Raw genomic sequence first — 17,628 nt, forward strand, 5'->3', positions numbered from 1 at the left:
CCTGTTTCCCAGGTCCACAGATGGAAAAGACGTTTGATCCAGGATGAATTACTCCCAACGCCTTTTCCAGATACAATTTAGATGACTTAGATGATGAAATTTGGGACATTTAGCTGATGAGATTAGGATGAGATTTTTGGACCTTGAGTTGATGCTCAAATGGGCTGAGACTTTTTTGCAGGTCTGGGAAAGAGGTGAATGCATTTTGTATGGGATGGATATGAATTTTTGGAGCCTAGAGGGCATGGTGTGCTAGGAACAATAATGCCCCACACCTCTACAAAAAATGTTTACATACTAATTCATGGAACTTGTAAACATGCTAAATTACGTGGTAAAGAAAAATTAAGGTTGAAGATAGATTTAAGGTAGCTAATCAGCTGGCTTAAAATTAGAGACATTTTCCTGGGTTACCTAAGCAGGTCCAATATAATCACTGGATACTTAGAGCTGTAAGAGGGAGGCAGAAGAGAGTCAGAGGGAGATGCGACTATAGAACAATCACAGAGAACAAAACTGCTGGCTTTGAAGACAGAGAAAGGAGCCACGATCCAACTGACTTGGGCAATCTTTAGAAGCTGGAAAGAGCAAGGAAAGGGATTTGGTCCCTAGGAGCCCCAGGAAGGAATGCAGCTCTGTTAGTACTCTGATTTTAGCCCAATGAGATCTGTGTGCAACTTGTAACCTTCAGAACTGTAAGATAATAAATTTATGTTCTTATAGGCCATTGTTTGCAATAATTCATTACTGCAGCCATAGAAATAGAAAATTGGGGCACCTGGGTGGCTCAGTCGGTTGAGCACCTGACTTTGGTGGTTCCTGAGTTTGAGCCCCATGCTGGGCTCTGTACTGACAGCTCAGAACCTGGAGCCTGCTTGAGATTCTGTGTCTCCCTGTCTCTCTGCCCCTCCTCCACTCACACTCTGTCTCTCTCAAAAATAAACATTAAAAAATTTTTAAAAAAGAAAATTAATACACTGGGATGCTGAAAGACATGACTTACTGTACATCAGTATTTGCAATTTAGGCAAAAATGCTACATCCTGACATTAATTCAACTTAATGTGTAACTTTTTAAAAAATGTTTATTTATTTTGAGAGAGAGAAAGAGTGTGTGTGCCTGTGTATGTGCAAGCAGGGGAGGGGCAGAGAGTGAGGGAGAGACAGAATCCCAAGTAGGCTCGTCACTATGGTGCAGAGCCTGATCTCACTAACCTGTGAGATCATGACCTGAGCCAAAATCAAGAGTCAGACGCTTAACCGACTGAGCCACCCGGGCCCGACTTGTATTTTTTTATGCATTGATTCACCCATTTCAAAAATCCCCCTAAAATTATATTTTAATTGTAAAAATCAGCTGATGTCTATCTTTTGAGTAAAAACCTAAACAAATGAAAATCACCATTTGCACCCTCAGAATATCAAATAATTTTAGGGATTCTACATAGATATCATTTTCCTCTACTCATTGCCTATAAAACCGCACAGAAGGGGAAAAAAAAGTAATAAAGACTCTTTGAATCTCAAGATTGAATAAGACTTTAAAGGCCAGGATCTCTAACAATACTTCTAATGCTTTTCTCTCTCAGCATCCCTTTCAATTTGTTTCTGGTCTCTCTTTGTAATACTCTCTGCATTCTGAAGCATTTTAATCTGTCCCTGGATTCATCAAATCAATACAATTTTTCATTATTGTTATCCATAATTGCAATAATGTTGAAGGTGTGATTAACTGGTGATCCTAATGCCACAAACCTTAGCTAAAGTTTTATTTTTAATGGCAGAATAACATTTTTGTTCTCTTGGCCTTCCACTCAAGCCTTTTGTATATGATTCTGCTGCACGGAAAGTTGGCATTTACTGCTTTTGTCCATCTGTCATAACAACATTTTGCTGGTTTTAAAATATGAGAAGACAACTATACTTGAACATAAGTGCCAGCAAAACATAGATATAATTTTTAACTCTGCATATCATTTCTAGCTATACTTTGGGCATTATGAATTCTGTAGCCGGTTTGATTTTTAATAGAAAAAAAATAAAAGACCTGTTTTAAACTTCATGTCCTGCTGGATTACATGTTTTTGTTCACATCAGATTTTGTTTTTATCCTATGCTATGTTCAGCAATGGGAAGAAAATAAATCACTATTGTTTTTGTTAAAGATCTAAACTCATATAAAAATACTCAAGTCAAACCAGATAATTTTTGTGTAAGCTAAAGGTATCAGATGTGTAGCACTACAGGTATCGGATGATGTTATTTTAAAACCAAAAATATCACTGAACTTCAGGTAACAATAATCTAAAATATTTTTCCTTCAATCATCATTTTGAATAATTATTTTTTGAAATATTTAGCATAGGAAGTGATATTTTTCAGAACAGAACACATTATTCAACACATAAAGACTAATCTGTGTACATGGTACTTTTGTCTTTAAAAGCAATGTAACTACTATATAGATAAGATGCTTAAAGTTAGGAAACACTATGCAGCTGCTGGTGAATACGCCAGAACATGCTTAATATTGTTTTTTTCTGATTTTCTAAACTCTGAGAAAAACACTGAATGCTAAATAAGTATTTGTGTTAAGATTAGATAAAAATAGGTTAAACACAACTCATTAAACATAAAAAACAAAAACAAAAACAAAAATTACCTTTATAATATACTAGAGTCTATTATATATTTTATTATGGTATATACTATACTATATACTATAATATAGTATATAATAAAATATATAATAGACTCTAGTATATTATAAAAGTAATTTTTCTAGTATTTTCTTAATTTCTTCAGGTAGACTAATACATATTAAAAGTGAAAAATAATTTTCAGTTGCATATGGCTTTTAGTAATAAGCAATCTTAATATTTTAATCCCAAACCAAAATAAAGGGGGCTAAATGGTTGAGATGAAAAAATACTTTTATAATCCAAAATAGTTTAGATTTTAGACTAAAGCCTAGGTGGCCCATTTGGTTAAGCATCCAACTCTTGATTTCGGCTTAGGTCATGATCTCAGGTTCATGATTTTGAGTCCCATGTTGGACTCTGCTGACAGCGTGGAGCCTGCTTGGGATATTCATTCTCTCTCTCTCTCTCTCTCTCTCTCTCTCTCTCTCTATCTCCCCCCCCCCCCCACTTGGGCTCTTTCTCTTTCTCTCAAAATAAATAAAATGAACATAAAATAAAATAAGCTGATGAACTTTACTCAATACTTAAATATTTTAAAAAGCAGTAAATCTTAACTGCTGAGACTTCCTCACTTTCGTTTTAAAGTTTCTTTACCTATGACCTCTTTAAAGAATCAGGAGGGATAGGGAAGGGGGCACTTTACTTAGCTTTCAACATCATTTATTCATCTTTGTATTGGAAATACAGTCCCATAGTTCATAATCGAAAGAGCACCAAAGGATATACAAAAGTTTTTCTTCTCCCTTTTGGAAAATTCACTCAATTCTTTTCCCCAGCAGCAACCAGCAGTATCACTTTCTCACGTATCTTTCTAAAACTAATTTTGCATTCATTAAAATATATATACATATTTATTAAACAGTATATCAGTTCATAAGGAATTTCTACATTCTCATCAGTGGCTGCAGGAAATTCAGTTACTAAATGCTATAATTTGTTTGTAATTAATTTAAAACAATATTTTACAGGGGCGCCTGGGTGGCGCAGTCGGTTAAGCGTCCGACTTCAGCCAGGTCACGATCTCGCGGTCTGTGAGTTCGAGCCCCGCGTCAGGCTCTGGGCTGATGGCTCGGAGCCTGGAGCCTGTTTCCGATTCTGTGTCTCCCTCTCTCTCTGCCCCTCCCCCGTTCATGCTCTGTCTCTCTCTGTCCCAAAAATAAATAAAAAACGTTGAAAAAAAAATTAAAAAAAAAAAAACAATATTTTACAAAAATTTTGTGGTATTCTCAACATAATATCTCATATAATTTTTCAAATATCACTGTGAACAAATTATTCTCATTTTACACGTAACTATTTCAAGAGTCAGAGAATTAAGTAAGACCTGGTTATGGGTCTAGGGTTTTTCCAGGGCCACTCTCAACATAGAGCAAATTCAAGCCCATTGCTGTTCAATTTCTATCCCACACCATCATCCATTTCACCATATCATTGTGCCCCATTTTTTTTTGAATTATCATCAACATATTCATAGTCATTTTATGTTTTATATGACTCTACAGTAAAACTAAAGGTTGAGGCATACAGTAAAACTAAATCAGTTGACTTATGGCAAAATTCAAAGTAGTTTTCCTCTGCTGTGTGTTATACCTGATGTGGCCGTGCTGTAGACACTATAGAAAAACCAATACCCTCAAATAGTGATGTCAATAGTGTATGTACTATTGCAGCTGAATACATTTAAAACCAACAACAAAAATTTTCACAAATTTCTTTTGTCTTATGCAATACATTATTTGATGCTGGAATTCTTATATTACCCTCTATTATACAAAGCTGATCTTTTTCTCTTTTTCTTTATCATCAACAAAATGTACAAAATACATACTCCACTCTCTTTCACCAATATTCTCTTCCCTCAAATTTTTGGTGTAATAAGAAAATGTGACCTAATTAATCTGAATTAATTGTGACTCAGCAATAAATAACTAGTCTTCAAATCTTCTAGAATAAAGATATATTAATAGAGTCAATTGTTAATATCAAACTGAACAATGAAATATTTCATCAGTAGAGTATGAGAGGAACTATTGTAAACAGAGGCATTGTAAAGGTCCACATAGTTCTTATGATTATAATTAAGGGATAGTCTCCTCTTTGGTTTTCTGCTGAGCTCACAGCTTTCTATCATTTCTGGGAATGGCAACAAATTACGGATGTCTATGGTGTGTGACTGCCATGCTGGACCTGGTAGTTTGTTCCAGGTATAATTACCTGTGCTAAAGTTGAGCCAGTCCACTTCTCTCTAAAAGGAACTTCAAATCTCATATGGGGAGAAAGAAGTCCTCATACAGACTCAGAACGAGCAAGGCATAAGAACAGACTCATAATCTATGCATATCATCTGATATCCCACTAACTGTCTACAGTCTTTTATTTCCTTAATCTTAATTGTTTAACTTTTCCTTCTTGTATTTTTCCAAATGATTATCTCCTCCCTACATTTTTTGGTATTGTGACTTAATCTAAGCATTTTTTTCTATTTGTTTACTCAAAGCATTTAATATAAATTATGTAACGCAATATGTTCCATCTTATTCAAGGCACTGAAGAGCATTCAGAAAAAAACCACCTATTTCTATTTTTGCTTAAACTACATTCTAGTGAAAGACTGAGAGTAACAAGAGAACTAGCATATATTAAAATTTAATTCAGTGATAAATTCTATAGAGAAAAGATCAAAATAATAATATATTATTATTATTATTATTATTATAAAATAATAATATATAAGAGAAGAAAGTTGAGCAGAAAGGCTATTCCAGATAAAATGGCCAGAAAGAGAGGGCATCTCCTCAGACTTAAATGAAATAAGAAGTGAGGGGTGCCTGGGTGGTTCAGTCAAGGGTCTGACTCTTGATTTTGGCTCAGGTCATAATCTCAAGGTTTGTGGATTCAAGCCCCCTGTAGGGCTCTGCCCTGACAGTAGGGAGCCTGTTTTGGATTCTCTGTCTCCCTCTTTCTGCCCCTCCTCCACCCCTCAAAAATAAATAAGCATTTAAAAAAAAAAGTGAGGACATCAACCTTAGGAAGGTCTGGAGAAAGACTGTTTTTCTTTTTTTTTAATGTTTATTTATTTCTGAGAGAGAGAGAGAGAGCACAAGAAGGGGAGGAGCACAGAGAGGGAGAGAAGAATGCAGAGCAGGTTTTGTGCTATGAGCACAAAGCCCAACATGGGGCTCAAACCCACAAACCACAAGATCATGACCTGGGCTAAAGTGGGACATGCAACCAACTGAGCCACCCAAGTTGTCCCTGGAGAAAGACTGTTTTAATCTAGAAAAATAATATGTTCAAAGATCCTCATGAAGCACTACACTATGGCAGTTAGTGGTAGACAAACAACAATGCCTGAAATAGTAATAGTAAATTTGTGTAAAGTATTTCTTGGCAGTTTAGTATCTTGGCTTAAAAATTAGAACTCTTAGGGTGCCTGGGGGGCTCAGTCAGCTGAGCATCAGGCTCTCGATTTCAGCTCAGGTCATGATCTCACTGTTCATGAGATCAAACTCCATGTCAGGCTCTGCACTAACAGCACGGAGTCTACTTGGGATTCTCTCTCTACCTCTCTCTCTGCCTGTCCCCAACTTGCATGCATGTGCTCCCTTGTGCATGCTCTCTCTCTGTCTCAAAATAAATAAACACTTAAAATTGAAAACTCTAACACTTTGGGGGAAGATGGCAGAATAGCAGGATCCTAAGCTCAACTCATCCTATAGGTACAATGAGATAACACCCACCATCAGTGTAAATTAACCAGAAAGTGACCTGAAGCCTGGCAGAACAGACTCTCCACAATTAAATGTAGAGAAGTAGCCACATCAAGAGAATAGGAAAGGCAGAGATATAGTCAGAGCTAAAGGGACCCACAGGACTGTCCAGGGGAGGGTAGGATGTAGTGAGCATAGAGAGGGAGAGGAACAGACCCTACACTAAGCACTCCTGGCATGTGGGACCTGGATGGGGAAGATGAATCCCATAACATCTGGCTTTGAAAACCAGAGGAGCCTAGCTTCTAGACTTCTTACAATCAGTGTGACTTCACACCTAAAGTTCTAAAAATCAGCTGCTCAGCTCTGGGACAGTCAGAGGGCTGTAGGAAACTGAGTCCACACCCTTAAAGAGACAGCACAACAAATAGCCACATTGAGTTATGGCATAGAAACAACAGTTTAAAAAATGCCTCAGGTATAGAGGAGGGAGATTTGTTTACTAATCTCAGAGCCATGGGGTAGAGGCTCACAATGAAAGAAGTCTCCAAAATAAAAAAGAGCTGCTGGGTACTATTTGCTTCCCCCAGGCTCCAGCCTTGATACACATACAACTCCAGGAACTAGCACAGCGTGAACACTCTCTGCCTAGTTTGTTAACAGTGTGCGTGTGCTCCACCCCTGTTCATTTCTGCGGATCCAACCTGCTGGCCACCACAGGAATTTCCCCAGGGGGCTGCAGGTCCCTTCCTGCAGCAGACAATGCCAACCTTGCTGGACCACGTGCCCCACCCCTGCGTTGTCCTGTGGACTTGCCCCACCAATACTACCATGACCAGAACCCATCCAAAGTGATGCCAAAAGTCTGGCAGTGTGCAAGCATCCCTAAGAGAGGCCAGCACCACTCCAATCTGACATGCCCCAGGAAGAGGGGAAGACAACCACACACACCAGTCCAACTGCAGCCCCAGCTGTGGGCTGGGAGTAGATATGACATTTGACTACAGGCCCTACCCAACAACAAAACCTTCTCAGGGGACAATACAGGGAAACTTTGCAGACCAGAAAGGAGTGGAATGATACATTCAAAGCGCTGGGGGAAAAAAAAAATTCTGCAACTAAGAATGCTCTATCCCAATAAGACTATCATTCAAAACAGATGGAAAGATAGAGTTCCCAAATGGAAACAGATGGAAAGACAGGAGTTTCCCAAATAAACAAAAGTTAAAAGAATTCATCACCACTAAATCAGCCCTACAAGAAATGTTAAAGGAGATTTTTCTCTGAGTGGAAAGAAAGGACCATAAGTAGGAGTAAGAAAAATAGGAAGCACAAAACCAGTAAAATTAAGCATATCTATAAAAACCCCCCAAGGGATTCATGAAATAAAAAGATGAAAAGTTTGACACTAAATATCTAAAATGTGAGGGGGAGGCAATAAAAATATGACTTCAAACTTAAGCAACCATCAACTTAATGTAGACTGCTATGTGCTTATATATAAACCTAATGGTAACTACATATCAAAACCAGTAATAGATATTGCAAAAACAAAGAGAAAGGAATCCAAATGTATCACTAAAGAAAGCCAACTAATTGTGAGAGAAGAGAGCAAGAGAAGAAAGTTACAGAGAACTACAAAACAACCACACAACGAGCAACAAAATGACAATAACTACATACCTTTGAATAATAATTCTAAATGTAAATGGGCTAAATACTCCAATCAAAAAACATAGGGTCATAGAATGGATAAAAATGCAAGACCCATCCATATGCTGCCTACAAGAGGCTCATTTCAGACCTAAAGACACATGAAGATTGAAAATGAAGAAATGGAAAAACATTTATCATGCAAATGGAAATGAAAATAAAGCCAGGGTAACATTACTTATATTGGACAAAATAGACTTTAATTCAAAGACTGTAACAAGAGAAAAAGGACAGAAGGACACTATATAACCATAAAGGGATCAATCTAACAAGAAGATATAATAATTGCAAATATTTATGCAACCAATATGGGAGCTACCAAATACATAAAGCAGTTAATAGCAAATATGAAGGAAGTAATCCAGAGTAATACAAAAATAGTAGGGGAGTTTAACATCCCATTTACATCAATGAATAGAACATCCAAACAGAAAATCAACAAGTTAACAGTGGCTTTGAATGACGCATTGAGCCAGATTACTCCAACAGATGTATTTAGAACATTCCAACCTGAAACAACAGAATACATATTCTTTTCAGTGCACATAGAACATTATCCAGAATAGATCCATATTAGGCCAAAAACCAAGTCTCAACAAATTAAAAAGGACTGAAGTGATACCATGCAACTTTTCCAACCACAACAAAACCATAACTCAACCACAAGAAAAAATTTTCAAAGACCACAAATACATGGAAATTAAATAGCATGCTACTAAGCAACAAATGGGTCAACTAAGAAATAAAAGAAGAAATTAAAAAGTACATGGAAACAATTGAAAATGAAAACACAGAGGTTCAAAACCTCTGGGATGCAGCAAAAGTGGTTCTAAGAGGCAAGTTTATAAGCCACACAGGTCTACATCAAGAAGCAAGAAAAATCTCTGGGGCGCCTGGGTGACTCGGTTGAGAATCCAACTCAACTCAGGTCATGATCTCATGAATTTGAGCCCCGCATAGGGCTCCCTGCTGTCAGCACAGAGCCTGCTTTGAGTCCCCTGTACCCCTCTCTCTGCCCTTCCCTTTATCTCTCTCACTCTCAAAAATAAACGTTAGAAAAAAGAAGCTAGAAAAATTTCAAATAACCTAAATTTAAACCTAAAAGAGCTAAAAAAAAGAACAATAAACAAAACCCAAAACCAGCAGAAGAAGGAAATAATAAAGATTAAAACAGAAATAAAGGATACAGAAACTAAATGCAATAGAACAGATCAATAAAATCAGGTGCTGATTCTTTGAAAAAATCAATAAAATTGTTAAACCACTAGCCAGACTTATCAAGGAAAAAAAGATAAAGGACTCAAATAAAATCACAAGTGAGAGAGCAGATATAACAACCAACAGTAAAGAAATACAAAAAAATTATGAAAATGTTATGAAAAACTCTATGCCAACAAATTGGACAACCTAGAAGAAATAGATAAATTCCTAGAAACACATAACCTATCAAAACTGAAACAGGAAGAAATAGAAAGTCTGAATAGACCAATAATGAGCAAGGAAATTGAATCAATAATAATAATAATAATAATAATAATAAATCCCAAAGAAACAATAGTCCAGGACCAAATGGCTTCACACATGAATTCTACCAAACATTTTAAAAAAGAGTTAATACCTATTCTTCTTAATCTGTTCCAAAAAATAAAAAAGGAAGGAAAACTTCCAAATTCATTCTATGAGGCCAAAACTAGCTGATACCAAAACCAGATAAAAACACAACAACAACAACAACAACAACAACAACAACAAGAACTACAGGGCAATGCCACTATAACATAGATGCAAAAATCCTCAACAAAACAAGAGTAGACCAATTCCAGCAATATATTTAAAAAATCATTCACCATGATCAAGTGGGAATTATTCCTGAGTTTCAGGGGTGGTTCCATATTCAGAAACCAATCAATGTGGTACATCACATCAATAAGAGAAAGGGTAAGAACCATATGATCATTTCCATAGATGCAGAAAAAAATCTGACAAAGCACAGCATCCATTTACAATAAAAACTTTCAACAAAGTAGGCTTAGAGAGAATATACTGCAACATAATCAAGGCCATGTATGAAAAACCCACAGCTAACATCAGCCTTAATAGAAAAAACTGAGAGCTTTCCCTCTTTCCCTCTAGTAGCATGTTATTTCCCTTCCTTAGAGAGAGATGTTCACTCTCACCACTTTTATTCAACATACTATGGGAAGTCTTAGCCAAAGCAATCAGACAACAAAAAGAAATGAAATGCATCCAAATCAGTAAGGAAGAAGTAAAACTTACACAATTTTTAGATGACATTATGTATAGAGAACCTGAAAGACTCCTCCAAAACACTGCTAGAAGAGATATACAAATTCAGTAAGGTCACAGGGCACAAAATCAATGTACAGCAATCTGTTGCTTCAATAATGAAGCACCAGAAAGAGAAATTAGGAAAACAATCCCATTTGCAATTGCACCAAAAATAAAAATAAAAAAAAAAAAAAACAGAAATAAATGTAACCAAAGAGGTGAAAGACCTGTACTCTGAACTATAAGAAAACTAACGAAAGAATTGAAGATGACACAAAGAAATGGAAAGACATTCCATGCTCATGGACTGGAAGAAAAAATATTATTAAAATGTCTATACTACCCAAAGAAATCTACACTTAATGCAATCCCTATCAAAATACCAGCGGCATTTTTCACAGAACTAGAACACACAATCCTGAAATTTATTTGGAACCACAAAAGATCCCAAATAGCCAAAGTAATCTTGAAAAAGAAAAGCAAAGCTAGAGGCATCACAGTTTCTGGACTTCAAGTTACATTACAAACATGGAGTAATCAAAAAGTATGACACTGGCACAAAATATACACACATAGATCAATGGAACAGAATAGAAAATCCATAAATAAATTCACAATTATATGGTCATTTAATCTCTGACAAAGCAGTTAAAAATATACAATGGGGAAAAGGCAGTCTCTTCAACAAATGGTGTTGGGAAAACCGGACAGCAACATGCAAAAGAAAAATGAAACTAGACCACGTTCTTGCAACACACACAAAAGGAAATTCAAAATGGATTAAAAACATAAATGTGATATCTGAAACCATAAAAATCCTAGAAGAGAGCACAGGCAGTAATTTCTCTGACATCAGCTATAGCAACATTTTTCTAGAGATGACTCCTAAGGCAAGGGAAACAAATGCAAAAATAAACTACTGGGACTATACCAAAATAAAAAGCTTTTGCACAGTAAAGGAAACAATCAATAAAACTAAAAGACAACTTTCTGAATGGGTGAAGATATTTGTAAATAACATATCTGATGAGGGTTAGTACCTAAAATATATAAAGAATTTATAAAACTCAACACCAAAAAACTCCAAATAATCCAATTAAAAATGGGCAAAAAACACGAATAGACATTTCTCTGAAGAATACACAAAGATGGCCAATGGACACATGAAAAGAGGCTCAACATCATTCATCATCAGGGAAATGCAAATCATAACCACAATGAGATACCACCTCACACCTATAAAAGTGGCTAAAATCAAAAAGACAAGAAACAACAAGTGTGGGTGAGGATGTGGAGAAAAAGGAACCCTCGTGCACTGTTGGTGGGAATACAAACTAGTATAGCCATTCTGGAAAACATTATGGAGGTTCCTCATAAAAATAAAAAACATAATTACCATATAATCCAGTAATTCGACTACTGGGTATTTCTTCCAAATGTGAAAACACTAATTTGAATAGATATATGCACCCCTATGTTTATGCAGTATTATTTCCAATAGCCAAATTATGAAAGCAGCCCAAGCATCCATGAATAGATGAATGGATAAAGAAAAACTGTGTGTGTGTGTGTGTGTATACACACACACACACACACACATATATATATATATATATATATATGTATACACACAATATATATACACAAAAGAATATCACTCAGCCATAAAAAAAAGTATGAAATCTTGCCATTTGCAACAATATGGATGGATCTAGAGTGTATAATGCTAAGTGAAATAAGCCAGTCAGAGAAAGATAAATACCATATGATTTCACTCATATATGGAATTTAACAAAACAGAGAAAAAAAGAGACAAACCAAAACACAAACTATTAACTATAGAGAACTGACAGTTACCAGAGGGGAGATGGATGGGGAAATGGTGAGATAAGTGAAGGGGATTAAGAGTACACTTATCATGATAAGCACTGTGTAATAGAATTGTTGAATCACTATATTGCACACCTGAAACTAATATAACACTGTATGTTAATCACACTGCAATAAAAATTTTTAAGAAATAAAAACATTGAAATCAACACTCTCATTAGTGAGTTCACTGGCACGTTTATGTATAATAACATATTAAATAAGATAGCATATTGTTCCACATATAATATTTTCATTTCTTCTCTTTGTTCATTATGCTCTCATTCACACTCTAAAGCTGAAAAAGATGGGGCGTCTGGGTGGCTCAGTCGGTTAAGTGTCCGACTTTGGCTCAGGTCATGATCTCGCGGTTCGTGAGTTCAAGCCCCGCGTCGGGCTCTGTGCTGACAGCTCAGAGCCTGGAGCCTGTTTCAGATTCTGTGTCTCCCTCTCTCTCTCTGACCGTCCCCCATTCATGCTCTGTCTCTCTCTGTCTCAAAAATAAATAAACGTTAAAAAAAATTTAAAATAAAATAAAATAAAATAAAGCTGAAAAAGCTGAAGGAAACTCCTATACTATCATATTATGGAATTAAGAACATCTTCACGAGGTTGTTCAAAACAATAAGAAGACAAAAACAATGCATAATTACATTTAAGTTGGTTGAAACAGTTCTTGCTCTTCCTTGCACAGAGTTAACATGGAAATTTGAATGAATTAATAGATGAATGAAAGAAACTAACAGACATCAACTACCTCAAATGCTTCTGGTATTAGGAGGAAAAGAAAAAATATACAGCCTTTTTAAAAGCCTGATAGATATAAAATGTCAAAGCAAAACTTGAGTGTACCATATTGTAATAAATTGTAGTACTGAATTCAATCACTTAGACAGGTTTATTTTACAAAGAGGAATTATTTATAAATCTTATTGTTTTGCCATCTGGTGACATCATGTAATGCTTATTTGTGTGATGGCATATTAAAGGAAAATATTTCCTCAGAATGATGTTTAGGCTTCATAACTGCATTGGAGAGAGATTATGAATGAATGTGTGTTATTTATTTGCAAATGGATTATCTTATATTTTATTACTTACCTGACAACCAAACAACATCAACAACAACAACAAAAAAAAACAATAGAAAAATGTGTGTTTACCTCCTTTTACTTTCCTGCCTTGTAGAGCTTGATTGGAAAATGAATTATTTTATGCCTGGTTAGAGATCATTGCAGTACCTTCTCTCCATGGCTTCGCTGTAATTGTGGAATATTAAAGTAATCAGAAGTAGAACATGCTCATTTACATGAAGATGAAGTAAGGCTATTTTCAGTGATGGTTTCTGAGTTTCTCTGAACACAACCGGATAGAGCACCACAGCCCACGGCTCCTTTTTCTCAAAAGATGGTGTATTCTCTGAGTTCCAACTTGGGATCTGACAAATATGCAGTGGATGCATTTCTTGGTCACTGCAAATCCTGTCAAGAATAATTGGTTTTGCACTTCTTTTAGCCTTGTATATTGTAGAAGTAGTGGAAGTCTTTAATCACATGAAAAAAAAGCACTAAAACATGAAAGTAGTATGTATAGTACTTCTCCAAGCACATTGCCCAAAGATATCTAGTTCCTTCTTCTTTAGATCACAATGTTAACAAAAACGGAAGGCAGTGTTAGGTTTATATGTCTGCATCTATTTTGTGTATGTGCATGCGTGTGTGTGCAGCAAATGTTAGTTGGAAAATGCTAATAAGCACTAATTTAATCTATTTCTTCAGTGGTTGAAATATGAATGATTTTCTCAGTTTTGCTCCAATGCTTCAATTAAATGTTGCTTCGTTTTGCTGTGAAAAATCATTCTAAAGTTTTGTGAGTGCTTTGCAATTATGGAATTTTTTTTTTTATACTTTAGAGAGGCCAGAGCCAACTACAATTGACAAACAGCTTTGCAAAGAAGAGAATTTTCTTCAAAGGATAAATAACCACATCAATTCAAATTGGTCCGAGACCTTATAATTCTGTGAGAAACTATCTTATGATAATAGATTAAATATGTGAAGTTCCTTGCAGGTTGTTCACTTTTATGCTTACTAAGTGTTTAATGAATTTTCCTTTACATTTTTGAAGTAAACATAATGACTGACAGAATCAGAATTGCTTGAGAAGGTGGAAAGAATTCTATGCTATTTCTCAATCTGCCACAATTTGTTCAAGGGTTTTCTTGTGAAAAGCAATTTTGATTAAAATAAAGAGGAAGAGAGCAAAGAAGAGGATGAAAAAGTAAGGAAGACAGGAAGGAAAGAAGGCTACATCTTATAATTCTCAGTTTGGAAATGAGCTAATGATCCTAGCTTGGCAAATCTCAGTAGAGACTCTTCAACCCAGAATGTAGATTGATCATAAAATAGTGGGTGAATAATTGATGGCTTATCTCTTCATGCATGGACCAATTTACAGATACTCTTTAATTATCAACCCAGTCTCTACATTTGATCTCCAATGTCAGAATCTAATAATAAACAGATGTTACATAAGTTGGTATAACCCTTGTTATATATAATTCATCAATGACAATTCATCAGTGCTTTAAAAATGCCATAAAAATAATGTTTTAACAGTTGTGAAATTTAAGTAAAATAATTTACATAAACTAGCTTGCAAAATATAGAGTGGGAATTCAGTGGATGATATCTATTACATCCACCCAGCATTTTGTGAGTTGAGAAAACTCACCAGTTCTGTAATGGGATAAAGACAAATTTCATGAAAATATTCCTTAATAAAAAATAATTAAAATTAGCTTAATAATAAAATATCAAATTGGGGTTTTTTTTGGTTTTTTTGGTTTTTGTTTTGTTTTGTTTTGTTTTGAGAGAGGGGGGGAGCACGAGTGGGGCAGGGGTGGAGGGAGAGGAAGAGAGAATCTTAAGCAGGCTCCACACCCCGCATGGAGCCCAATGCAGGACTCAGTCTCACAAACCATGAGATCATGACCTGAGCCAAAATCAAGAATCAGACACTGAACCAACTGAGACACCCAGGCGCCCCAATTTTGATGGATTTTAAAGGATTGAGACTGTGTGTGTGTGTGTGTGTGTGTGTGTGCGCGCGTGTGTGAATAAATGAGAGTTAATCCTCATAAAGCTGCTATAAAGTTTGTTCTGTATTCTTTTATTTTCTTCCTTCTTTTTTTCTTTTCTTTTTCCTAATTTATTTATTTAAATTCAAGTTAGTTAACATGCAGTGTGGTCTTGGTTTCAGGAGTAGAACACAGTGTTTCATCACTTATATAACACATCCAATGCTCACCCCAACAAGTACCCTCCTTAATGCTCATCACCCATTTAGCCCATCTCCCCACCCACCTCCCCTCCAGCAACTCTCAGTTTATTCTCTGTATTTAAGAGTCTCCTATAGTTTGCCTCCCTCTCTGTTTTTATGTTATTTTTCCTTCCTTTTCCCTATGTTCCTCTGTTTCCTAAATTCCATATATGAGTAAAATCATATGATATTTGTCTTTCTCTGACTGGCTTCTTTTGCTTAGCATAATACACTCTAGTTCCATCCACGCTGTTACAAATGGCAAGAATCATTCTTTTTGATTGCTGAGTATTATTCCATTGTGTATTTTTATTTTTTTAATGTTTATTTGTGAGAGAGACAGAGTGTGAGCAGGGGAGGGAAAGAGAGAGAGGGAATGACAGAATCAGAAGCAGCTCCAGGCTCTAAGCTGTCAGCACAGAGCCGCATGCGGGGCCTGAACTCACAAAGTGCGAGATCATGACCTGAGCCGAAGTCGGACACTTAACCGACTGAGTTACCCAGGCGCCCCTTCCATTGTGTTTTTATACCACATCTTCTTTATCTATTCATCAGTCGATGGACATTTGGGCTCTTTCCATAATTTGGCTATTGTTGAGAGCACTGCTATAAACATTGAGGAGCATGTGCCTCTTTGAATCAAAATTTTGTATCCTTCGGAAAACTACCTGGAAGTACAACTGTTAGAGTAGTTCTATTTTTAATCTTTTGAGGAACCTCCATACTGTTTTCAAGCAGCTGCACCAGTTTCCATTCTCACCAACAGTACAATAGGGTCCCCTTTTCTCTGCATCCTCTCCAACATCTGTTGTTTCCTGAGATGTTAATTATAGCCATACTGACAGGTGTGAGGTGGTATCTCAATGTGATTTTGATATGTATTTCGCTGATGATGACTGATGTTGAGCATCTTTTCAGGTGGGGTCTGTTAGCCATCTGGAGGTCTTTTTTGGAAAAGTGTCTGTTAATGTCTTCTGTCCATTTCTTCACTGGATTATTTGATTTTTTTGTGTGTTGAGTTTGATAAGTTCTTTATAGATTTAGGTACTAACCCTTTATCTGATATGTCATTTGCAAATATCTTCTCCCTTTCCATTAGTTGCTTTTTAGTTTTATTGATTGTTTCCTTCACTGTGCAGAAGCGTTTTATCTCGATGAGGTCCATTTTTGCTTTTGTTTCTCTTGCCTCTGGAGATGTATCTACTACAAATAGTTCATTTTTGCTTTTGTTTCTCTTGCCTCTAGAGATGTATCTACTAAGATGTTGCTGTAGCCAAGGTCAAAGAGGTTCCTGTCTGTTTCCTCCTCTAGCATTTTGATGGTTTCCTGTGTCATATTTAGGTCTTTCATCCATTTTGAGTTTATTTTTGTGTCTGGTATAAGAAAGTTCAAGTTCATTCTTCTGCATGACACTATCCAGTTTTCCCAGCACCATTTGCTGAAGAGACTGTCTTTTTTCCACTGGATACTCTTTCCTGCGTTGCTGAAGATTAGTTGGCCATACATCTGTGGGTTCATTTCTGGGTTCCCTATTCTGTTCCCTTGATGTAGGTATCTGGTTTTTTTTTTAATTTTATTTTCTTTAATGTTTATTTACTTTGAGAAAGAGACAGACAGTGTGAGTTGAGGAGGGACAGAGAGAGAGGGAGACACAGAATCCGAAGCAGGCTCCAGGTTCTGAGCCATCAACACAGAGCCTGACACAGGGCTCAAACTCACGAGCTGTGAGATCACGACCTGAGCTGAAATTGGGACGCTCAACCAACTGAGCCACCCAGGCACCCTTATGTATCTGTTTTTATGCCAGTACCATACTGTCTTGATGATTACAGCTTTGAAATACAGTTTGAAGTCTGGAATTGTGATGCCTCTACGTTTGGTTTCTTTCAACATTACTTTCATGAAATGGTCCAACAGGTGTGGCTACAAAAGGGGACACAGGAGAAGTGGCATAAACACAAAGGGTTATAACACTGACAAATCCTAGAATGACAGAGCCACCACCTGCCAAAAGGGGGAGCCCC

This window comes from Panthera leo, chromosome C1 (assembly GCF_018350215.1).
Source record: "Panthera leo isolate Ple1 chromosome C1, P.leo_Ple1_pat1.1, whole genome shotgun sequence".
Taxonomy (NCBI): domain Eukaryota; kingdom Metazoa; phylum Chordata; class Mammalia; order Carnivora; family Felidae; genus Panthera; species Panthera leo.